Source organism: Protopterus annectens, chromosome 6.part1, assembly GCF_019279795.1.
Source record: "Protopterus annectens isolate FY-2018-M chromosome 6.part1, PAN1.0, whole genome shotgun sequence".
Classification (NCBI taxonomy): domain Eukaryota; kingdom Metazoa; phylum Chordata; order Ceratodontiformes; family Protopteridae; genus Protopterus; species Protopterus annectens.
The window spans coordinates 85,104,054-85,130,707 of record NC_056738.1 but is presented as its reverse complement, the minus strand read 5'-3'; the positions used below and the strand labels follow the sequence as shown (position 1 = coordinate 85,130,707).

General features: G+C 44.5%; 1 protein-coding gene across 1 annotated transcript in view; it reads left to right on the top strand.

Moving 5' to 3' along the window:
* Nucleotides 1-26,654, top strand: part of TLK1 (tousled like kinase 1) — a gene marked incomplete in the record, with an annotated part of 2,832,579 nt that overhangs the window by 2,678,031 nt on the left and 127,894 nt on the right.

Below are 26,654 nucleotides of genomic sequence, written 5' to 3'. Positions count from 1 at the left end.
CAGGCTGACTGCGGGACCGCCTGATGGCAGGATAACCCAAGTGTGATGAGTGCAGCAGGGTGAAAACACTAACATCTACATTTATGGTAGGTACAAAACTGTACTTTCTTCCGATATAGAAGTGGTCCCTCTAGGGGGTGAGAGGGGGGTAAAGTTAGCACTGAACCTATCTGCCAGGATGTTGGCAATATCAGTTGGTTCTGTATATTTAGTGCCATTGTGCTGTAACTCAGAGCAGATTTGAGTGTTGCCATTGAGATTCTTGACATAGCTATAGAATGCTTTGTGGTTGTCTTTAGAGTCGGTGGCAATTTTGTTTTCGTAACTAGCTTTGGAGGATTTTCTGAGTGATCTCCACTTCTTACTGTGGTTGACCAGGGAGTCCCTCCAGTCATGGGATTTTACTCTTTTTTTTTTTTTTTTTTTTTACAACAGTTTTTTTCTTCTGTTGTAGTTTGTTTATGGCAGAGGACCACCAGATTGGCTTCCTTTTTTTGGAGAATAGCATCTTGGTTCTATTAGGGGATAGCATTATCCATGCACTCGTTTAAGTGCTTATAAACTGCATTTGTGTAGGATTCAGCAGTCGTACCTCTATTGTCCGTCTGCATGGGTGCCTTGAAGTTTGCCACTTCTGTCTTAAGAAGTGTGAAGTTGGCTTTGGAGACTTTTTTTTTTACAGTGGTTTCCCTAATTGGGGATGGGGCGGGATGTGAATGTCTAGGGTAATTAGCTTGTGGTCAGATCTGACCAACGAGGAATTGACCTCTGGTGTGGAACACCGGTTGCCCATGTTGGTAATGACCAGGTCTAGGATATTGTTGCCCCTGGTGGGGGTATGAATAAGAATGATCCAAGGCATTGGAATTTATGAATTCCAGAAAACGTTGAGCAAAAAAGTTGGTACATGAGTAGTTTTCGCAGTTAATGGTGGAGTAGTTGAAATCGCCCATTGTTAGGGTGTTGGGTTGTACCCTAATACTTTCCAGTGTATAAAGAAATGAGGAGTGTGAATCCTGGGGCATGGTGGGGGGTCTGTAGCAAGCTATAATTTGAATTGCATTCTTGCCCAGAGTTAGTTGCACTTGGATAATCTCGGATGCATTATGCTGTGCAACTAGCCTGGAGGTTTGGATATCCTTAATGAGTATGGACACGCCTCCCCTTTTAGTGCATAGTTCCCAGTTAGGTGGCCGAAAGTGTGGTATGAATTATAGCCTGGTAATGCAGGGGTGCTCTCTGGAGCTTTGAACCAGGTCTTTGTCACTGCACAGATGTCTATGTTCTCCATTTTAAGGAGTGCCTCAAGTGAGTGCATTTTGAGGTTTAGACTTGTAGCATTACCTTCAGATTTTGCTTGCTTATAACTGTTACAGTGGTGAATTTGTCATTTGAACCTTGCCTAAAAAAGACACTATAGGGGTGGCAAGAGCCTTAGCCAGTGTCCGGAATCCCAAGGGCGACAGGTGCAGGCCATCTCTGGCAAAGCATCGTGGTCTGTTGATCATGTCGTCCCAGGCAGACAAATACTGGATCCCCTTAGAATGACACCAGAAGCTTAGCCAATTGTTGAAGTCAGTCATTTTGTCCTTGTACTACGGTATCATTCTGGGTGATGGCAGGATGCTACTCAGGTTTAGGGTCATACCTGCCTGGGCTACAAGATCGGAGAGCTCCTCCATGTCTCTCTTCATGTAGTCCAGGGAGGTATGTCTCAGGTCATTCACACTAAAATGGACAATGGCAGTGTCATATTTGTACCTGTTGTGGAGTGACCTGAGTGCGTGTGTTATGTGGCAGAACCTGGCAGCTGACAGTAACTTTCTCCTTGTTTAGCCTGGTGAGTGGAACATCAGTGTGCCTGACTATAGAGTCACGTATGACTAGAGTGTTGGGTATGTTGTTATGCCTTATGGGCTGTCGTTTAGTAGCACACTGAGTTTGTGGGCTATGTGTCATTTGGGTTGTGTTGGGAGGTGTAGTTTGCTTGCGTTTCTGCTTTGGAGGTCCCTGATGCTTGGGCAGGTTTTTATTGAGAGCCTCTGTGAATGTAGGTGTGTGTTTTGGTGGTGTAGGTTTTGAGGGACTATGTGATGAGTGTGGTGTGGTGCAAGTGTTTACCTTCTCCTCTTGACTGTCTAGTCCAGTCTTGGGTGAAGAGTTGTTTGCTTCCAATTTGGCTATATAAGTTCATCTCTCACAGGTTGTAGTGTTGGGTGGTAGTAGGAGAGGGTTGTCTGTGTACATGAGGCAATTGCTGCATTGCCCCAAGATGCCCAGATTCATCAGGTAGACAGGAGAAATCACCGGGAGCTGACCCTTAGACATGTCTGGATAGGTGCTTATTTATTAGGTACTATAAACCACTTTCCTCTAGACAAGTGAGGAAAGTTGAGTGCTGTAGTAATTTGCAGCTTATTTAGTGCTTACTAGTTCTGCACAAGTGCTGAGTTCAAAGAAACAGATTTAAGTGCTGAAATTAGAAAACTGCCTAGTTTTAATAAACAAAATTAAGCTAGAAGGCTTCCTTCCAACACAGAAAGGCTTGGGAGCTCAGAAGCCTACAGACAGTCTAGACCTCTTACAGGAAAGGAAGGAAACAAGCTTAAATTTTTTTTTCTTTCCCAGATGCTCTTTGTACACAGTAAGAGTGCCTAAAGTGAGATTATGATCTCAGTGCACTCAGTTGAGTGAGCAAATGAGATGGGCCCAGAAGGAGTATCCAAACACAAATTTACAATAGGGGTGGGCAGTTTCAAAGCCACCAAGATTAACACCAAAACAAAAACAGGGAGGGTGAATGGCGAACTAACTGAAAAAAAGAGTCAAAACTTCCAGTTCAGTTAATATTTAATGCAACACAAATAAAGCAATTAAAATGCTGTACTGTTTGAAAAAAGTGCAGATAAAAGGTACTTAAATTCTCTTGTACGTCCAGTTGAATACAGCTAGATCTTAGCCTGCCAAAGCAGAGGTTTTAAGCAGAAAATATTCCAAAATGTACCACTTAAATTGGCAGTGACAGGATATCAATGAATGAGACTACCCCCACGTGCAATTACTAGCAGGCATTAAAAATCTAGCAAGCACCAACCACTTTTGTAGCCTGGGTTACCACTAATCGTAACATCAGAGCAACAGATTGATGTTCTTTGTGTTTCACTGTTGCAGTCATTACACTTGAGTTATCCTGCTGGCAGGCTAACCTCAGTCGACCTGAATTCCAAAGTCTTGGTCCGGCGTCGGTTGCTGTCACCTCCTCCCTGACGTCAATGCACCAGGGGTGTAAAAGATGCAGCCGACGCCATTTTCTTCAGTCTTTCTTGCCGCCCAGTGACCGAAGCAGAAGCAATTGGCAAGTGCCGGTCGGCCGACTCCTGCGTTTTTCGTGTTTGAGTTTCAGATCCAAAGTCTTCATTAAAAGCTAAGTACCCCGTTGGGGAAAACTTTTTTCTTGCTCCAGACCGATGTCAGAAAAAGTTAATAATTGTATTTCTTGTGGGAAGTAAATACCTCTTAAGGATTTTCATTCTTACTGTATTCCTTGCCTAGGCCCTGACCACGACGTTGCTTGTTGTCGGTTTTGTGCTAGATTTAACCAGCGCACTATAAAGCGCTGGTACGATTTTGCATTTCACTATTTTGGCAGAAGATTTAATTACACGATGCTGTCGGATAGCCAACCGACTACCGCAATTCACAAGAAACGCAAAGAAAAAGAAAAGGACAGGCATCCGAGGTCTAAAACCGATGACGAGGCGGCTTCTAAGCCAGTCGCCGGTTCGCCGGCTCTCAGTGAGGCGCTTTTGCAGCCCCTGACGCCCGCTACTTTGGACCCGCAGGCTGTTATAGTCTCCCACGTGGAGTCGCCTAGGTTGCTGGAAGCTCAAGGTATTGGACCTTCGGAAACTATTCCCTCAGATGGGTCCGGAGCCGCTGGCGTCTGCTTCTGAGGGTGATCTACTCAAGCATCTTTAAAGACAAAGAAACAAGTACAACAGCCTCATGGCCAGGCCTCCATGCCCAAAAACAGATGCTCAAAATGGCCGAAGACTTAATTACTTTGATCAGGGGTTCCCATCCCCCTCCTGATAAGAGGCCTAGGCAAGAGACAGAATATGAATCTTCAGATCAGGTTTCCATTTCTTCTGATTCCTCTTCTGCTCAGGAATACTCTCTTCCTCCCTAGGAGGATTCTGATGCTGAGGAATCTATCCCTTCAGCCTCTCCTCCTGAGGATTACTCTCTTGGGGAAACCTTGCATACCATGAGGGAACATTTCCACTGGGAGAGCCAAGATTATTCTGAATCTAAGGAAAGGCTCAGAGACTTCCTTTTACTCCCACAACACAGGCCCCTAGCTATTCCACCTGTGTTAGACATTGTAGATGATGTATTTTCAAAGTCCGGTCTGACCCCTGACTCTTTACCTCCAGCTCCTGTTAAGCCGGACAGGTACTAAAAGGTGCCTGACTGTCATAAATTTCTTTTCAAAAACCTTGCTGCTGACCCAGTAACTGTTTCTCAGGGTCCCAAAGGGGTCAAGGCATCCACTGCAAAAAAACCTACCCCCTCCGACAGGGATTCTAGGGCATTAGACAGATTAGGAAATTAGATTCTGCTACCTTGGCTATAAGGGCTTTAAATTGTCAGTTTCATATGCTCATATATAAGCAATATATTATGTCATTGCTTAAACAGAAAATTTTGATAAATTCTGAAGGTGCAGAAAACAAAGAAATGCAGGATTTATTGCATGCAGCTGAGCAAGTTGGAAAGCATACCTTGCAATGTGGTTTTGATTCTTTGGAGGCCTCCTGCAGGGCCGCTGTCACGGGTTCTGTCATTAGGAGGCATGCTTGGTTAAAGGAACAAAATCTACCAGATCATGTTAAAGCAAAATTATTAGATGCTCCATTACAGCATGATACTTTAAACCAGAAGAGGTGTTAAAGAAAATGGAGGACAAAGCTAAGTCTATGCAAACAGTCAAGGATTTCTTGCAGGTACAGCCTCCAAGATTTAGCAGACACTGGCCTACAAAGAATTGGTCCTTTCCAGTGTCAGACAGACCACAAAGGGGCAGATACAGACGCCCAAGAGGCAGATCCCAGCCCCAAGGTTCATACAGGTCTAAACAATGGAGTGCTTCTACCTCCAAAAGTGGAGAAGACAAATCACAGCCTTACAGTAAACAGTCCCAATGACTTTCCCCTGCCTGTGCCAAGCACTTATCTTCTGGCAGCACCTTTAGGGGGAAAACTAGTACTTTTTTCTCTAAATTGGCACATAATAACCCAGGACAAATGGGTCTTAGACAGTGTCACAGGGCTACAAGTTTCACTTTCATACCCTGCCAAGGGCAAATGGTTGGCCATACCTACCAAAAAAACAATGGGCAGAGGCACAAAAACAAGTTTCATCCCTCATGGACATGAAGGCCATTCAACAAGTACCAGAACAAGAGCAGGGACAAGGATTTTATTCAAGACTGATGTTCGTGTTTCACTGTTGCAGTCATTACACTTGGGTTATCCTGCTGGCAGGCTACCCGCAGTTGGCCAGAATTCCAAAGTCTAGGTCTAGCGTCGGGTGCTGTCGCCTCTTCCCTGACGTCAGTGCGCCAGGGGTATAAAAGATGCAGCCGATGCCATTTTCTTCAGTCTTTCTTGCCGCGCAGTGCCCAAAGCAAATGCAGTTCGCAAGTGGTGGTCGGCCGACTCCTGAGATTTTCGAAATCTAATTTCAGAACCGAAGTCTTCAGTAAAGCTAAGTACCCCGTTGGGGAAACTTTTTCTTGCTCCAGACCGATGTCAGTAAAAGTTAACAATTGTATTTCTTGTGGGAAGCAATTACCTCATAAGGACTTTCACTCTTACTGTATTCCTTGCCTAGGCCCTGACCACGACATTACCAGTTGTCGGTTTTGTGCTAGATTCAACAAACACACTGTTAAGCGTCAGTTTGATTTTGCTTTACATTACTTTGGCCGAAGGTTTAACTACATAATGCCGTTGGAACAACCGATGACCGGAATTCATAAAAAAACACAAATACAAGGAAAAGGACAGGCATCCGAGTTCCAAAACCGATGACAAAGCCACTTCTAGGCCAGTCGCTGGTTCTCAGTGAGGCGCTTTCGCAGCCCCTGACACCTGCTACCTCAGAGCCACAGGCCGTATCTGACTCCCACGTGGAGACACCTAGGCCTCTGGAAACTCAAGGTATTGGGCCTGCGGAAACTATTCCCTCAGATGGGTCCTGAGCCGCTGGGCAGGCATCGGCTTCTGAGGGTGTTTTCAGACCTTCACAGCTTACTATTAAGTCCACTACAGCAGCCAAGGCAAAGTCAAAAACAACATTAAAGACAAGGAAACAAGTACAGCATTCTCCTGGACAGTCATCCATGCCAAAGAAACAGATGCTTAAAATGGCCGAGGACCTAATTACCTTGATCAGGGGTTCCCATCCCCTTCCTGATAAAAGGCCTAGGCAAGACACTGACTATGACTCCTGTGACCAGGTTTCTATTTCCTCTGATTCCTCTTCAGATCAGGGATATTCTCTTCCTCCCTATGAGGACTCTGATGCAGAAGAATCTATACCTTCAGCCTCTCCACCCGAGGATTATACTTTTGGGGAAACCTTGCACACCACGAGGGAACATTTCCATTGGGAGAGCCAGGATTATTCAGAATCCAAGAAAAGGCTTGGGGACTTTCTTTTATTGCCTCAGCACAGGCCCCTGGCTATCCCTCCTGTGCTTGATATTGTTGATGTTTTCTCTGAATCTACTCTGTCTTCTGATTCTTTACCCCCTGCACCAGTCAAGCCAGACAGGTACTACAGGGTCCCAGACTCTCATAAATTTCTTTATAAAAACCCTGCTGCTAACCCAGAAACAATTACTCAGGGTCCCAAAGGGGTTAAGGCTTCCACTGCAAAAAATCCTGTCCCCTCTGATAGGGATTCCAGAGCTCTGGACAGATGGGGGAAAAAAGTTTACACTTCTGCTACTTTAGCTGTAAGGGCTTTAAACTGCCAGTTTCACATGCTTAAATATCAACAGTACCTCATGTCGTTGTTAAAACAGAAAATGCTTACAAACTCAAAGTCCTGACAAGAAGGAAATGCAGGATTTATTGCATGCAGCTGAACAAGTGGGAAAGCATACTCTGTAATGTGGTTTTGATTCATTAGAGGCTTCTTTTAGAGCCGCAGTTACAGGCTCTGTCATTTGAAGGCATGCTTGGTTGAAAGAACAAAGTTTACCTGAACATGTTAAAGTAAAATTATTGGATGCTCCACTACAGCATGATACTTTGTTTGGTGGTAAGGGAGAAGATGTGTTAAAGAAAATGGAGGATAAAGCAAAATCAATGCAGACAGTAAAGGATTTCTTACAAGTTCAACCACCTAGGTTTAGTAGAAACTGGCCTTCAAAAAATTGGTCCTTTCCGGTGTCAGACAGGCCACAAAGAGGCAGATCTCAACCCCAAGGCTCCTACAGACCTAAACAATGGGGTGCTTCAGCCCCCAAAGGTGGAGAAGACAAATCACAACCTTATAGGAAACAGTCCCTATGACTTCCCTCTACAAATGCCAAGCACTTACCTTTTGGCAGCACCGTTAGGGGGAAACCTAGCACTTTTCTCACAAAATTGGCACATAATCACCCAGGACAAATGGGTACTGCATATTGTTTCTCAGGGTTACAGGTTCCACTTTCACACCCTTCCAAAATCAAAAGGTATGCTGGACCTGCCACAAAACCAATGGGCAGAGGTACAAAAACAAATTTCTGCTTTCATGGACATGAGAGCTATTCAAAGAGTACCACAGCAGGAACAGGGACAAGGATTTTACTCAAGACTTTTCCTGGTACCCAGAAAGGGCAAAGCCTGGAGACCAATACTCGACCTGTCAATCCTAAATACTTTAATGGAGGTTCCAAAATTCAAAATGTTAACACTGCAGCAACTTCTGCCCGTGCTGGCCAAGAAGGCTTGGCTGGTTACTTTGGACCTCAAGGAGGCATACCTGCATGTCCCAATCAGACAATCTTGCAGAAGATACCTCAGATTCATAGCTGAATACATTACCAGTTCTCTGCACTGCCCTTTGGCTTATCTACTGCACCCAGGGTCTTCACAAAATGCCTGGCACCAGTAATTGCATTTTGCAGACAAAAAGGAATTCATATATATCCCTACTTGGACGACTGCCTTATTCAAGCAGAGAGCAAGGACATTCTACTAAAGCATCTGGCGTTTGTAAAAAGATTACTAATTTTCCTAGGGTACACAGTAAACGAAAAGAAATCAAAACTAGTGCCCTCGCAAGAGATAATATTCCTGAGTGCAAGCTTAAATACAGCTGCCCAGATGGCTTATCTCACGCCAGACAAACAAAGGCAACTGACTACCTATTTCAAACTGTTGGCAGCAAAGGCCCAGTTATATGCAAGAAAAATTCTGCAGGCTTTGGGCTTCATGGCATCCTGCATTCTACTAATTCCATATGCAAGACTGCATATGAGGAAACTACAATGGTATCTAAAAAGTGTTTGGACTCAGCATTGCCACAACCTGGAAACAATAATTACTCTCATTCCCTGCCTGCAACAGGAGTTTTGATGGTGGGCGAAGGCCTGTCACCAGAACAAGGACAGCCATTCTCCTTACCCCCAGCCAGGCAGACATTGACAAACGGATGCATCAGTTTATGCCTGGGGGGACACATGGCAGGAAGATGTATTTAAGGCACATGGTCCGCCAACCAAATGCATCTACATATCAATCAAAAAGAGATGCTAGCTGTTCAGAATGCCCTGACAACTCTCAAGGACCTACTTCATCCAGGGCAGCTACTGATAGACAGATAATACCACAGTCATGTGGTATATAAACAAGCAGTGAGGCACTCATTCTTACCCCCTCTGCAGACTAGCCGTGATTTTGTGGGACACAGCATTGACTTACCAAGTACATCTGCAGACACAATTTTTGCCAGGAAAGATAAATACTCTGGCAGACGAACTAAGCAGAAACCTCATGGATCCCCACGAGTGGAAATTGGATCCACAAGTCTTCAACATAACAAGGAAATGGGGATGCCCGGACATAGATCTATTTGCCTCTCCTCACAACTGCCAACTAAAGAGATTCTGCACAAGGACTTATCACAGACAAGCATGGAAAGTGATGCCCTATCTTTCAGCTGGAAAAACTTAACAGCATATGCCTTATCTCCTCTGCATTTCCTCCCCAAGGTACTCTTAAAGGTCAGACAAGAGAAGCCAAAAATGACACTAATTGCCCCAGACTGGCCCCGCCAGTACTGGTATCCAATCCTAAGGAACTTGTCTTAATGCCCAGCCTGAACCTTAGCTCAAATACCTCACCTACTGTCCCAACAAAACAATCAGATCCTGCACAGCCAACTCAAGACCTTAAATATGGCAGCATGGCGGATAATGTAGTCATACAAAACACACCTCTCTCTAAAGCGGTGATGGATGTCATTTTGGAGGCCTAGTACTAGAAAATCTTATGCTGGAAAATGAAAGAGATTCTGTGCCTGGAACCAGGCACAAGGAATTGACACAGCAGTACCAAATATTCCTCACAGGAAACTATCAGCAATGCAGTTAGCTACAGGTTAGAAGGGTAGGACCTGAGTGGAAAACAGCTCTGCTCCTAGCAATACCCTCTGCAAGACGAGTCTCAGAGCTACAGGCACTCATGGCTGTGGAGCCTTTTATCATTTTTTATCCAGACAGGGTTTCTGTTTGAACAAATCCGACATTTATGCCTAAGGTAGTGTCCAGTGTGGCCCTTAACCAAACTATTCATCTGCCTACTTTTTATCCATACCCACAGAATAAGGGGGACAGAATTCTGCATTCTTTGGACATACACAGACAGCTACACTTCTTGAACAGAACCAAAACTTTCAGAAAGACTGAGCAACTGCTAGTGGCATATGCTTCAGGATCACAAAGAAATGCTATCTCAAAGCAGACTATTTCAAAGTGGATAGGCCACTGCATTCGTTTCTGCTATTCACAACATGGCAAGCCAGTGCCTAAGGGCATTAGGCCACATTCAACCAGAGCAGGAGCCACTTCAGCAGCCTTCCTCAGGGGAGTACCAACCAAAGACATTTTAGAGGCTGCTACCTGGAGTTCAGTGCACACCTTTACAAAGCACTATCATTTACCACTCTACTCTGAATCCAGGGCAGGCTTTGCCACTGCAGTTCTGCAGGGCCTCATAGCCGCTCCTAATGCTATTTAGCTCCAGCCTCCCAACCATAGCTTTGGGATTCAACCCTAGTGTAATGACTGCAACAGTGAAATACGAAGAACATAGTACAGTTGTGTACACTTACCATAAATGTAGATGTTAGTGTATTCACTGTTGCAGTCCAGGTTACCCACCCACCATCCCCAGTCTGTTTTTGCTGGAACTTAGCTGCACTTCTCTAATCTATACAACCTTTGTGGTGTATTTGCTTGTAGATGAAGGTATAATATATATTTTGGTGCATGCATGTTTTATTGGCATATTTCTAGCCTTCCCTTTTTGGGGCACCTGACATCTGGGGCAAGAAAAACTGAAGAAAATGGCGTCGGCTGCATCTCTTATACCCCTGGTGCACTGACGTCAGGGAGGAGGTGACAGCGACTGGCGCCGGACCTAGACTTTGGAATTCAGGTCGACTGAGGGTAGCCCACCAGCAGGATAACCCAAGTGTAATGACTACAACAGTGAATACACTCGAACATCTACATTTATGTTAAGTGTACACAACTGTACTTTCCATATGTCAAAAATGTCTGCTGAAGGCATGCATCAGTCTTCAGCTGATGTGCCAAGTCAGAGTCTTGGAGCAGTGATCTTGTTAATTGTGTGGCTTGGTGTTATGCAGAGTGCCAGATGTATGCAAGCAATGTGGCATTACAAGCAGACTGTAAAGAACAACATTATCAAATGATGGGGAATTGGAAAGCAAAATTGTAGGTGGTCCAAATGAAACACAGTACAAATAAGAAAGTTATCATGGCAGCAAATGGGGAATCAGAAGAAGCTAAAAATTGAGATAGAAGGGAAAATAGGGGAACAGCTTAACAGTTTAACAGTTTCAAGTATGTGGTGGTAGTGGTTATGGAGAAAGGAATTTTAAATGAGAAGGGCAAAGCTGGAACAAAAATGGCAGCAACCAACTGGCGCAGGGGTAGTATGTGAGAGAAGAATGCCAAAGAAGCTGAAAAGTAAGGTGTACAAAACAGTGGTGTTGACCAGTAGTAGAAACCTGGGCAGTGAAGACTGAGCAGTTGAGGGATGCAAGATGTGATGGAGATGAAGTGCCTCAGATGGGATGATAGGGTGCACACTGTGGTACAGGCAAAGAAATGAGAGCACTGAGCAACTTAGTTGATTTTTATGGCTGTGTAACAGAAGATTTTGATCTGGGTTTGTCTCCTGGTGCAATTTTTTGGACATATCCAAGGCTTTTGATAGCCTACCACATGTGGTGGTTATGAAGTGTTTAAATGATTATAAAATAGTTGCATTAGAAAGTGGATTGGAAATCGGTTGTTGGGTAGAAAACAGTGTGTTAACATTCAGTGTTCACTGTAATTATCTCAATGTAAAAGCTTGCATTCCTCAGGGATCTGTGTTAGGTCCTACCTTGTTCAATCTGGTGTTATCAACATTTCCTAAGAACAAAAAATACTGTGTATCAATGCCGATTGTAAAATTGAATTTACACTACAGAAGAATATGGGATATGGATCACAATGTGAAACATTATGTTCAGGCTAAATTAATCTTGGCATACAATTTTTTTATGATCTAGTTCTGCAAATCATGTTCACTTTAGAGATTAATACCTGCAAAAAGCATAAGAATAACAATAAGCAGTTTATAATGAAAATGGGCAATTCTGCTATAAGGCATCGGTATGTTTCTATTAGAATTACAAAACTATAGTATGACATCCCATTTAACATTAAACAGTCTGAGCTTGGAAACTTTTAAGAAACTCTTGCATACATGGGCTGGTAGAATGGTCTACATGCCATATTTGAAAGAATCAGCATTTGACAGCCTGTTGGCCTAAAATGTCTTTGAACTTATCTGAGCAGAAGACAATGTAGCTCCAGTTACATAGAAGGTCAAGGAAAGCAGATTACAATGGTTCAGGCACATCTGCAAGGAAATAAGACGACAGTCTGATGAAGATGATTTGGGAGAGACAAGAAGGAAGAATGCAAGAAAAAAATGGGTCATCCAGCAAAAAGGATTAATGGATTGTGTGAGAGAAGACCTGCAACAGCTAGGCATGATTGTGAAAGAAGGTAGGAAAGTAACACTAAATCCAGAGAGATTGCATTAGCTGACATTCCACCCCAGCCCCGTGTAGAAAATGGTAAAAAATGTGATTATTGATGATTATGCTTATCTATGAAGCATTATTATTTTGGTCCAGTGATCTTAAATAATCGATATCCCAGATTCCTCTTCTGTGCTTTCTTCTGATTACTCGATTCAAAACTGCAGAGTTTAGTCCAGATTTTGTAAACACTGATGACAAAGTCCTGGAGTTGTGGCCTCTAGCCAATCATTCCTGTTTAGACTGACTTGTGTTCACTCAATGTATCTCAGCTTAATATATTTTGGCCTTCCCCGGTCTTCTAGCCCGTATTGTTTCTTAGTGAAGACCCCCTCACTTCACTTATCTGTACTCAAAACCTGAGGGAGTGCAAGTTTCTGAGCCAGTGTGTTATCATCCTATCTTGATTTTTCCAAAACATTACCTTACACGAGGAGAATCATATTTTACCATCTTAGTATGTATTGAATGCCCAGTACAAAACTCCAGGAAGGTTTTCGCTGTTCCAGAGAGGTTTTGCCTATTACAACAACTCCTTGGTGATATGTTACTGTAAAACCTTACCTCACATTTCTCCACATAACATTATTTTCAGGTTTCTGTTTAACCTTTTTCCATTCTGTATATAATAGTATTTTCAGGTTGAAGGCTTTATAATGTGCATCAGGATTACATCCCTAATAAAGGGGGTCCATTCTTTTCCATGAAACTCTGTGGTGTCCCCTGACCCCCCATACACATTATCATTTTTAATATAAAATACATCAGGAGGAAGACCCGGCTAGCCTGCAATATATGCAAGATTAGGAACATGTAGACCACTTGAATACATTGGTGAAAGTCTAGTAAAAAAAACTCTCCACATTGACAAATAGTGCATATCTGTAATAGTTGCACATAGGTCAGGCTATATAAATATCCCATTTTTTGGTAGATACCCAGATGAATTCTTAGTTTTTTATAGACTTTTTCCTCTGTAGCGGAGTGTTTTTCTTTGAACAATTTGTTGATGAGTAATTCACTGCTAACTGTGCCATTTTGGTTTCATGTACCAGTAAGCACCCCAAACTCAGACAGGGCAGCCAACAAGTACTTCAGTTTCTCAGAGGGATTACCCAAGTATGTCAGCAAGCTGTCTGATTATAAAGAGAGGCTATATCTGTTTCCTGTGCATGTATGACTTTTCTTTGGAATAGCTCTAAGCTTTGCTTCTAGGGGCTCAAGTTGTATATCAAGTAAAACAGGTAAGAAGGGGCAGTCTTGCCACTTTCCCCTACCTATACTAAATTGCTTTGAAATGTTCCCATTATTTTTCACCCAGGCCCTTAAGTTGCTGTAAATCTAATGGCGGCTCTGTAAGTTTCTGAGGAAGACCAGATTTTTTTTTAATTAAAAATAGCCCCACCTCATTTGGTTGAATGTGTTTTTTAGCATCTTAGTATAAGCAAAAGTTTCTTATCATTATTTGCATTTTCTGTTAAATGTGTGGATTCCATTATGTTATCAAAGACTGCCTACTTTGGATGAACCGATTGGTCCATGTGCACTAGGTCTAGCAAACGTGTGGCAGTTTTGTCGGCAAGATTAGCCATAAATAATTTATAGTCTGAATTTAGTACTGATGTTGGTTATTAAGATGAGGGTTGAGATGGATCTTTAGCCAACTTCAAAATAATGACAGAATCTGCTGTCACTTTCAGTGAGTTGGAGAGCCCCTCTGCCTTTCAGTATTCCATTAGCAAGAGCCACGCAATCTGCTGTATGTAGTTTATCTAACTCCTCTTACACCTGTACTGATAAGTTGCCTGGGCTTGGATATTTCCCTGATTTTGCCATCATCAGAGTAGCCACCAATTTCTTCTGAGATATAGGGCAACCAGTAAGATTACTAAGATCTACTGATCCTCTGTCAGCTTTGGAAGTCTTATTTAAGGTTCCAAATAACTTTCACACTAAACAGTTCAGAGAATAACCGTCTCTTTTAGTGCACAGGAAGGCACTTATGTGGGAGAATAGGAAATCAAGGTCCGGTCTTCTCAAACAAAAGTCAACATTTTTTATACTTTTTTTTTCATTAAAAGGAACATTATTGTATCATCATAGAACAGCCACTGACCAATAAGAAGTTAATACTGCAGCATTAATTTTGCTAAGATTCCTTGACTGTTTGTTTGACATTTCATATTAGGCACAAGGTAGAACTTTCTGCTCAAAACAAATCATGTACTTTCCTAACCCTGACGGTGTTTGATAATTGACGGGAAGTAAAGTCAGCGGATACATACTGAAGAACACTTGAGATTTCATTCTGCTACGAGAACATATTAGAAATTAAATGCATGCATTAACAATCTGAAGTAGTTAACTTCATTCTTTCTGCACATATGGGTATTCGGATCCAATTTGGATCAGAGCCAGCAAAACTTTTACAAGCATCATCTCTGAGTTCCAAGCTCCTCCCCTACCTATAATACATCACTTCCTCCTGACTAGCCCCAGATCTCGTTTTCCGCTCTAAGAGTTAGCATCATGGTCTTTGAGCTCTAATCGAAGGTGGTAAGGTTTCTCTTGTTTTTCTGTGTTTAGTACAGTTGGTGTGTGTGTACCTGTTCCCCTTTTCCTCCCCCCTCCACACGTGGTCGTCGTGTTTTAAAAAAAAAAAAAAAAAAAAAAAAAAGTTTTTTTCTGTGTAGCTGTTGGTAGTTTTAGTTCCCGCCTAGGCCCCATCCCTTGATGTTCATCGTGCATACAGCTGCAGTCATAATAGATGGGTTCTCCTGCCGTCAGGCGGGTCCTCGGTTGGCCGAATTCCAAAGTCTAGGTCCGGTGTCGGTTGTCGTCGCTTCTTCCCTGACGTCAGTGCGACAGGGGTATAAAGGAACCAGCCGACGCCATTTTCTCCAGTCTTTCTTGCCGCGCGGTGCCCGAAGCAGAAGCAGTTCGCAAGTGCCGGTCGGCCAGCTCCTGAAATTACGAAAATTTTGAAACCGAAGTCTTCTTGAAAGCTAAGTACACCGTTGGGGAAACTTTTCTTGCCTCAGACCGATGTCAGACAAAGTTAATAATTGTATTTCTTGTGGGAAGCAAATACCGCATAAGGATTTCCATTCCCTCTGTATTCCTTGTTTAGGCCCAGACCACGACGTCTCGGTCTGTCGCTTTTGTGCTACATTCAACAAACGCACCATTAAGCGTCGGGCGGAGTTCGCCCAGCATTATTTTGTCAAAACATTTAACTATATTATGTCGTCGGATACTCCGACTCCAGTTTTGTCTAAAAAGCGCAAAGATAAGGACCGACACATGAGGTCCGCGGCCTCTACCGACACCACTCCAAGGCCGACTACACGTGATCCGGTTCTCAGCGAGGCGCCTACGCAGCCCCTGACTACCGACGACACTTCATTGGCGGTGTCTCCTGTGCTCGAGGTCGCAGGCTCCTCGGCCCACACCCCGACTACAGATACCGCAGCCACTCTTGACATTGAATCTCAAAATGTGGACAGGTCTACCTCCTCTCAAGGTGTCTTCAGACCTTCCTCTTCTTTTTCCATCAAGGCTTCCACTAAGTCTAAAGCAGCCATGCATTCTAAGAGACAAGCTAAACAGGGCCCATCTCCAGGCCCCATGCCTAAAAAAACAGATGCTTAAAATGGCTGAGAATTTAATTACTCTTATCAGGGCCACCGGACAAAAGGCCCAGAGTGGAAGAAGAATCCCTCTCCTCTGATCAGGGCTCCATTATTTCAGAGCACTCTGATGATCAGGAACATTCTTACTCCCCTTTTGAAGACTCTGATGCAGAGGAGTCCATTCCTTCTGTATCCCCCCAGAGGATTACTCATTTGGGGAAACTTTGCATACCTTAAGGGAACACTTCCACTGGGAAGGCCAAGATTATTCAGATTCCAAGAAAAGGCTTAGGGAATTTCTCTTGCTACCTCAGCACAGGCCTCTGGCTATACCTCCTGTCTTGGACATCCTAGATGATGTTTACTCGGAGGCCTGCCTTAACCTGGATTCTCTACCTCCAGCCCCAGTCAAGCCTGACAGGTGCTACAGGGTTCCTGACTCACATCAATTTCTATACAAAAGCCATGCTGCTGACCCAGAAACCATCTCACAGGGTCTCAAGGGAATTAAGGCCTACACTGCTAAAAATCCATTACCTTCCGAGAGAGATTCCAGATACTTAGAAAGGTGGGGAAAAAAGGTATATACCTCGGCTACCTTAACCATGAGGGCCTTAAACTGTCAGTTCCATATGCTAAAATACCAACAGTTTTTGTTATCACAATTGAAAAGTAAAATGTCACAACCTGAACAACCAGACTTGAAGGAGTTGCAGGATTTGATGCATAGTGCAGAACAAGTGGGTAAGCATACCTTACAATGCGGTTTTGATGCTCTAGAGGCCTCATGTACAGCTGCTGTTACAGGATCAGTCATACGTAGACATGCCTGGCTCAAGGAACAAACCTTGCCAGATCATGTCAAAGCTAAATTACTAGATGCCCCTCTACAAAAGGATGTATTATTTGGTGCCAATGCTGAGGAGGTATTAAGGAAAATGGAGGAAAAGGCTAAATCAATGCAAACTGTGAAAGATTTTCTACAGGTACAACCCCCAGGTTTCAGTAGAAATTGGGCTTCCAAAAATTGGTCCTTTCCAGCCACGGACAGACCCCAAAGAGGTAGATACAGGCGCCCGAGGGGCAGAGGACAATCCCAAGGATCGTTTAGAGGCAGACACTGGCAAGCTCCTACACAAAGAGGTGGTGAGGATAACTCGCAACCATTCAGAAAGCAAGCCCAATGACTTTCCCCTTTGCATGCCAAGCAAGACTCAAATGGCAGCACCCTTAGGAGGAAAACTGGCATTATTTTCAAAAAATTGGCATATTGTCACAAAAGACAAATGGATCCTGGACATTATAAACAGAGGCTACAGATTCCATTTTCACACCCTTCCAAAAATGAGAGGCATGCCAAACCTGCCACACAATCAAAGGGCAGAGGCACAAAGGCAAATTACAGATCTCATAGATATGAAAGCTATTCAAGAGGTACCTACGCACAAACAAGGTCAAGGTTTTTATTCCAGACTATTCCTGGTACCAAGGAAGGGAAAAGATTGGAGACCTATTTTGGACCTATCCATCCTAAACACATTTCTACTCGTACCAAAATTCAAGATGCTCACTCTACAGCAGCTTCTTCCCATGCTGGGCAAGGAGTCTTGGCTGGTAACATTGGACCTCAAGGAGGCATACCTGCATGTCCCAATCAGACAAAATTGCAGAAGATACCTCAGATTTCTTGCAGGTTCAACCCATTATCAATTCTCTGCATTGCCCTTTGGCTTGTCTACTGCGCCCAGAGTATTCACGAAATGCCTGGCATCAGTAATTGCCTACTGCAGACTTCAAGGGATACAAATATACCCCTATTTGGACGACTGCCTGATCCAAGCAGACAGCAAGCACATTCTTCTGAAACATCTGGCTTATGTAATAATGTTGTTGAACTCTCTGGGATACACAGTCAACAAAAAGAAATCAAGGCTAATACCCTCTCGGAAAATAATTTTCCTGGGTGCCAACTTGGACACAAACACCCAGATGGCCTACCTCACGCCAGAGAAGCAGGGGCAGCTAACTCAATACTTCAGAGCACTAGCAAATTGCACCAGGCTGACTGCAAGGAAAATCCTGCAGGCTCTGAGATTCATGGCATCTTGCATCTTACTAATCCCATGTGCAAAGCTGCATATGAGGAAACTTCAATGGTACCTGAAAAACCTATGGTCTCAACACAGCCACAGTTTGGAAACAATAATACCACTAATTCCATGTCTTCAAAAGGAATTTCTGTGGTGGGCTCAAGCATGCCAAACAAACACAGGTATTCCATTCAGCAAGCCTCAAGCAAATCAAGTCATCACAACAGACGCCTCGGACTACGCTGGGGGGGCGCACATGACAGATCGGTGCATTCAGGGCAAATGGTCCCAAAAAGAAAAGCACCTTCACATCAATCAAAAGGAAATGCTAGCAGTAATAAATGCTATTATAGCTTTCAAAGACCTTCTGCAACCAGGTCAACTATTGATAAGAACAGACAACACCACAGTTATGTGGCACATAAACAGGGAGGAACACATTCATACCCCCTATGCAGACTGGCCATGTCACTTTGGAACATGGCCATGGACTTACAAATCGAACTACAAGCACAGTACTTGCCAGGCAAGGAAAACACGCTGGCAGACAACCTAAGCAGAAATATGACAGATCCACACGAATGGAAGTTGCATCCAAAAGTTTTACAGAGATAAATCCAAGCATGGGGAAGGCCAGACCTAGATCTCTTTGCCTCCCACAAAAATCACCAATTGACAAAATTCTGCTCAAGGATTTTCCATCCAAAGGCCTGGAAGAGGGGACGCTCTCTCTTTCAGTTGGACATCAATGACAGTTTATGCCTTCCCACCTCTTCCTCTGCTGCCCAAAGTTCTATTGAAAACCAGAGCAGACAGACCAAAGATGATTCTCATTGCTCCAGACTGGCCAAGACAACACTGGTACCCACTCCTGAGGAGCCGGACGCATTCCCCACCATGGACCCTGCCTCTAATGCCTCTTCTCCTGACTCAGCACAGCTTCAAAACTCTTCACAGCCAGCTAAAAACACTCAATCTAGCCGCATGGAGGATTCCTTATCATCACAACAGACCCTACTCTCCAAGGAGGTGCAGGATGTCATTTTGGAGGCCAGAAGGCCGTCAACTAGAAAAGCTTACTCCGCAAAATGGAAACGGTTTTGTGCCTGGAATGAGAAAAAGGGCCAGGATCCTGGAAAACTGAATTTACCTCAAATACTGGGGTCTCAGTTTCATTCTGGAAAAACTGACCTTGCCTCCCTTTGAGCCAGCTGCCTCATCAGACTTGCAATATTTGTCCTGGAAAACCGCTTTCCTTCTGGCTATTACCTCAGCTCGTAGAGTTTCAGAACTACAAGCTCTCATGGCTGTGCAGCCTTTTATCATCTTCCATCAGGACAGAGTTTCCTTACGAACCAACCCGTCCTTTATGCCAAAAGTGGTATCCAGGGTAACTTTGAATCAGGCCATGCACTTACCTACCTTTTATCCTAATCCTCAAAACAAAGGGGAGAGATTACTACTTTCCTTGGACATCCACAGACAACTGCGTTATTATTTGGACAGAACAAAGTCTTTCAGAAAATCAGAACAGCTCTTTGTGTCCTATGCTATAGGAGCTCAAGGAAAGCCAATTTCCAAACAGACAATCTCAAAATGGATAGCCCACTGCGTACGCTTTTGCTATTCTTTTTATGGTAAAACTGTACCTACAGGCATCAGATCTCACTCCACAAGGGCCACAGCTACCTCTGCAGCTTTCCTCAGAGGAGTTCCTACCAAAGATATTTTGGAAGCAGCCACTTGGAGTTCTGTGCATACCTTCTCCAAGCACTACCACCTACCATTATACTCCAAAACTAGAGCAGGCTTTGCCACTGCAGTCTTGCAGGACATCCTGGCTCCTCCTAGTTCCACCTAGTGCCTACCATCCCTTTCTTAGCTTTGGGATTCTACCCATCTGTTATGACTGCAGCTGTATGCACGATGCACATAGTACAGTTTTGTACCTACCATAAATGTAGATGTTCGAGTGCTAATACAGCTGCAGTCCAGGTTTCCCTCCTTCCTTCCCCTCTTGGGACAGGCCTTTTGGCTAACACCTCCTCATACAACCTGATTGGGGTATTCATTTATGGTGTATTTACTTGCAACTACTGTATTTTGATTATATTGCATTGCTTTATTACACAAATTTATGTATTGCCTTCCTTCTGGGGGCACCTGACATCTGGGGCAAGAAAAACTGAAGAAAATGGCGTCGGCTGGATGTCTTTCAAGGATGCATCTGCAGTCATAACATATGGGTTGTCCTGCCTCAGGCAGCCCTTCGGCCGGCCGAATTCCAAAGTCTGGGTCTGGCCTCTGGTGATGTCGCACTTTTGACGTCAGATCGTCTGGGGTATAAAAGCATCAGCTGACGCCATTTTCCCCAGTCTTTCTTGCCGTGTGGTGCCCGAAGCAGAAGCAGTTCGCAAGCGCCGGTCGGCCAGCCCCTGTGATTCAGCTACCGAAGACTTCGAAAAAGCTAAATACCCCGTTGGGGACTCTTTCTTGCCTCAGCCGATGTCAGATAAAGTAAATAATTGTTTAACTTGTGGGAAACAAATACCTCATAAGGATTTCCACTCTTACTGCCTCCCTTGCCTAGGCCCAGACCACGACGTCTCGGCCTGCTCTGCCTGTGCTTCCTTCAACCGACGAACTCTTAGACGTTGGTCGGAGTTTGCAGAGGAATTTTTTGGGGCTAATTTTGCGTACAAGATGCCGTCGCAGACTCAGACTTCGCATTTGGTTAAAAAACGGAAGGACAAGGACCGACACTCACGGCCCGCGGTTTCGGCTGAAACCACGGTCAGGCCTACCGCGAGTGTCTCTGTTTCGGCTGAAACAGAGTCCTCGGTGCTTCCTATTACCGAAACCACTCAACCGATTACCTCGGCCCCGGAAGCCCCGGCCGAGTCGGTTATTGAATTACCTACTAAAACCGGTGTCCAGGAAATGTCCGACACCATTCCTTTAGACAAGTCTACTCCTGCACGTGGTGCAGCCAGACCCCCTGCATCCATGTCCATTAAGGCCTTTTCTAGGGCTAAAGCTGCCAAACTTACTAAAGCTTTGCCTCCCAAGGTTTCCTCTCAGAGAACTTCTACTGGCTCACAGATTCTCAGCCTAGCAGAGGATTTAATCTCTCTAATTAGAGGTTCTCAACCCCACCCGGACAGGGGCTCTCAACCACCACCAGACAAAAGGCCCAGGGTTGAGCCCTCTGACCCCCACTCCTCAGATGAGTCCACGGATGGCTCTGTTTTGTCAGACCCCCAGGAGGAGTCTTATTCGGCCTACAAGGATTCTGATGCTGAAGAATCTATTCCTTCGGCCTCCCCTCCTGAAGAGTTTTCATTTGGAGAGACTCTACACTCTATGAGAGAACATTTTCAATGGCAGGGCCAGGAATTCTCTGATTCTAGAAAAAGATTAAGGACCTTTTTACATTTACCTCAGCATAGGCCTTTAGCTATACCTCCTGTTTTGAATGTAATTGATGATGTGTACTCTGATGCTAGTACAGCCCCTGATTCTCTCCCTCCGGCTGCTGTCAAACCTGATAGGTACTACAGGGTCCCGGATTCTCATCTACACCTGTACAAGGCCCACTCTGCAGACCCAGAAACAATTTCCCAGGGCCCAAAAGGGGTTGCAGCTGCTACTGCTAAAAATCCTCTACCCTCTGAAAGGGAGTCTAGAGCTTTAGAGAGATGGGGTAAGAAAGTGTATACTTCTGCAACTCTTTGCATTAGGGCTTTAAATTGTCAATTTCATATGATTCAGTACCAAGAGTATTTGTTAGATGAAATGCATAAGAAGCTGTCCTCTTCTGAACCCCTTGACTGTAAATCACTTCAGGATCTGGTACATAACTCACAGCAGGTTAGCAACCATTTTTTGCAGTGTGGTTATGATGCATTGGAAGCTTCATGTAGGTCAGCTGTGACAGGGGCAGTTATACGTAGGCATGCCTGGCTGAAGGAACAATCTTTACCAGACCATGTTAAAGCTAAGCTTCTGGATGCTCCAATGGAAAAGCAAAAATTATTTGGTTCCACGGCTCAGGAGGTCTTAAAGAAGTTTGTAAAAAAGGCAAAATCTGTGCAAACAGTCAAGGACTTTCTGCAAGTGCAACCACCGAGATTCAGCAGGAATTGGCCTACTAAGAATTGGTCCTTTCCGGACTCAGACAAATCCCAGAGAGGCAGGAATAGGCATGCCAGAGGTAGAGGGCAAGCTAGAGGCTCCTACAAGAGGCCGTCAGTGGCAGCCTCCCAGCCAGAGAGGTAGTGCAGGAACAACAACTGCTACCCCAGGACAGACGCAATGACTTTCTTTTAACTCCGCTGACCAGGGCTCAATTAGAAGCACCATTGGGCGGAAAGCTTTCTTTATTCTCAAAGAATTGGCATTACATTACAAGGGACTCATGGACACTGCAAATAATAGACAAAGGATACAGGTTCCATTTCCACACTTTGCCAAAAAGAAAAGGAATGCCAGACCTGCCACCAAATCAGAAGGCAGAGGCCTTGAAGCAAATTACCAAATTAATACAAATGAAAGCCATAGAAAAGGTACCTCTTTCAGAACAAGGCCAAGGATTTTACTCCAGATTATTCCTTGTTCCAAGAAAAGAAAATCAATGGAGGCCTATTTTCGATTTGTCCGCACTGAATACTTACCTCATTGTGCCAAAATTCAAAATGCTGACTCTACAGCAACTTCTTCCCATGCTGGGCAAGGAGTCTTGGCTGGTGACTCTAGATCTCAAGGAGGCATACCTGCATGTCCCTATTCGACAAAGTTGCAGAAGACACCTCAGATTTCTTGCAGGATCAGAGCATTATCAATTCTCAGCATTGCCCTTTGGCTTATCTACTGCACCCAGAGTATTCACGAAATGCCTGGCTTCAGTAATTGCACACGGCAGACTTCAGGGGATTCAAATCTACCCATATCTGGACGACTGCCTTATACAAGCGGACAACAAGAAAATTTTGCTAAAGGACTTGGACTATGTCATCCACCTACTACAGGCCTTGGGATACACAGTCAACATCCAAAAATCAAGACTTGTTCCATCCCAAAGAATAACCTTTTTGGGTGCGGATCTAGACACAACCACCCGAATGGCCTTTCTCACAGAAGAAAAACAACTTCCGGATTACTTCAAGAATCTGACAAGACAAACTCAGCTGACTGCAAGGAAAATCCTGCAGGCCCTGGGTTACATGGCATCCTGCATACTTCTGATTCCACAAGCCAGGCTGCATATGAGAAAATTGCAATGGTACCTAAGGAGTGTATGGACTCAGCACAGCCACAGCTTAGAAACTTTGATCCCACTCATTCCTTGCCTTCAAAAGGAATTCTTGTGGTGGGCTCAAGCCTGCCAGTCGAACAGAGGGTTGCCTTTCAGCAAACCAAGAACAAAACAAAACCATCACCACGGATGCTTCAGACCGAGGTTGGGGAGCACACATGGAGAACAAATGTATCCAAGGGCTATGGTCTCAGAGAGCTGCGCATGCACATAAACCAAAAGGAAATGCTGGCAGTGATACACGCAATCGAGGCCTTCAGACCTTTCCTTCTTCCAGGCCACCTGCTCATAAGGACAGACAACACCACAGTTATGTGGTACATAAACAAGCAAGGAGGCACACATTCCTACCCTCTATGCAGACTGGTCATGACTCTATGGGAACTTTGCTTGAAACTCAATATACAACTACAGTCCCAGTTCATGCCAGGGAAAGACAATACACTGGCAGACAGCTTAACAGAACTACCATGGATGCACACGAATGGGTGTTGCACCCAGACATCTTCTCACTCATAAGACAATCATGGGGCAGGCCGGAGATAGATCTGTTCGCTTCACCCCACAATCATCAACTGAAGACATTCTGCTCAAGGACATACTACCCACAAGCATGGAAAGTGGACTCTCTCTCTTTCAGCTGGAAAGCTCTAAAAGTCTATGCTTTCCCACCACTCCCATTAATGTCCAAGGTTTTACTGAAGATCAGGGCAGCCAAGAGTGATTCTGATAGCTCCAGACTGGCCAAGGCAGTACTGGTACCCACTGTTAAAGAGCATGTCACAGACGAAACCGTGGCCTCTCCCACTATGGCCACTTGTACTGACGCAGAACAATTTCAGGACATTGCATCCCAACCTGAAAACCTTGCAGCTAACTGCCTGGAGAATACCAGGACTCCTCCTCAGAATAGCTTATCCCAGAGAGTGAAGGACATCATTATGGAAGCTCGCCGGCCTTCCACAAGGAAGGCATATTCAGCAAAATGGAAAAGATTTCTCACTTGGAACACAACAAAAGGCTTAGATGTGACAGTGATGAGCATGGCACATATACTGGAATACTTGGCAGAATTGTTCCACAATGGCCTGTCTTATTCTTCCATTAAGATACATGCCTCAGCAATTTCAGCAGAATACAATGTTAATCTACCTGTCTTCTCGCATCCTCTCTTAAGACAGTTTGAGAGGAATCAAAAACATCAGTCCTCCAAGGAAACCACCTTTACCTACTTGGGACCTTAACTTTGTGCTGGAAAAACTAACACTTCCTCCCTTTGAACCAGCAACATCTGCGGAGAAACAGTTTCTGTCCTGGAAAACTGCATTCCTTCTAGCCATAACTTCAGCAAGAAGAGTATCTGAGTTGCAAGCTTTAATGGCAGTGCAGCCATTTCATTTTTTCCATCAAGACAGAGTTTCATTGAGAACCAATCCTACTTTTATGCCAAAGGTGGTATCCAGGGTATCCTTGAACCAGGCAATTCACTTGCCTACATTCTTCCCAAATCCACAAAACAGAGGGGAGAAACTTCTACACACTCTGGACATACACAGACAATTACGCTACTATTTGGACAGAACTAAAAGTTACAGAGAGACTGACCAATTGTTTGTAGCATATTCTGCTGGGACACAAGGAAAAGCAATTTCAAAACGGACAATTTCAAAATGGATAGGAAATTGCATTTGTTTTTGTTACTCCTTTCATGGAAAGACTGTTCCTGCAAACATTAGGCCTCATTCCACGAGAGCCACAGCCACCACCACAGCCTTCCTAAGAGGGGTGGCTACCAAGGACATTTTAGAAGCTGCTACATGGAGCTCCGTGCATACATTTGCCAAGCATTACAATTTACCTTTATACTCCAGATCCAGAGCAGGTTTTGCTACTGCAGTCCTGCAGGGTATCTTAACTACACCATCCTTTTCTTAGTACCTCCACCCCCAGATTGGCTATGGTATTCTACCCATATGTTATGACTGCAGATGCATCCTTGAAGGACATAGTACAGTTTTGTACCTACCATAAATGTAGATGTCCGATAGGTATGCATCTGCAGTCAAGTTTACCCTCCCTCCTTCCCCTCTGTGGTATTCCTAGGGTGCTTACCCCTCTATTAGCTAGCTGGGGGAATCTATTACGGTGTATTTGATTGTATATATATGTATATATATTTTTGCATATGTTTGGAATTTTATTGCATTCCTTCAAATTTAGCCTTCCTAGAGGGCACCTGGCATCTGGGGCAAAAAAAACTGAGGAAAATGGCGTCGGCTGATGCTTTTATACCCCAGATGCTCCGACGTCGGGGAAAGTGTGACATCAGCCGAGGCCAGACCCAGACTTTGGAATCCGGCCAACCGAAGGGCTGCCTGAGGCAGGACAACCCATATGTTATGACTGCAGATGCATACCTATCGGACATCTACATTTATGGTAGGTACAAAACTGTACTTTCCTTTATACCCCTGTCGCACTGACGTCAGGGAAGAAATGACGACAACCGACGCCGGACCTAGACTTTGGAATTCGGCCGACCGAGGACCCGCCTGACGGCAGGAGAACCCATCTGATGTCCTTCACGGATGCATCTGCAGCCATAACAAATGGGTTGTCCTGTCGTCAGGCAGCCCTTCGGTCGGCCGGATTCCAAAGTCTGGGTCCGGCTTCGGCTGATGTCGCACTTCACCCGACGTCATCTCTGCTGGTCTTCGGGTATAAAGGCATCAGCCGACGCCATTTTCCTCAGTCTTTCTTGCCGCGTGGCGCCCGAAGCAGAAGCTGTTCGCAAGTGCCGGTCGGTCAGATCCAGAGATTACTACTACCGAATACTACTTCGAAGACTTCTAAAAAGCTAAGTACCCGTTGGGGACTCTTTCTTGCCTCAGCCGATGTCAGAAAAAGTCAATAACTGTTTAACTTGTGGGAAACAAATACCTCATAAAGATTTCCACTCTTACTGTTTGCCTTGCTTAGGCCCAGACCACGACGTAGCAGCCGTTCGGTCTGTGCTTCCTTCAACCGACGAACGCTTAGGCGTCGGTCGGAGTTTGCTGAACAGTTTTTCGGCTCAGATTTTGCGTACATTATGCCGTCGGATCCTCCGACTACCCAAATTGTTAAAAAACGCAAAGAAAAAGACCGACACTCGCGGTCCGCGGTTTCGGCCGAAACCACGGTTAAGCAAGCCGTGAGTGTCTCGGTTTCGGCCGA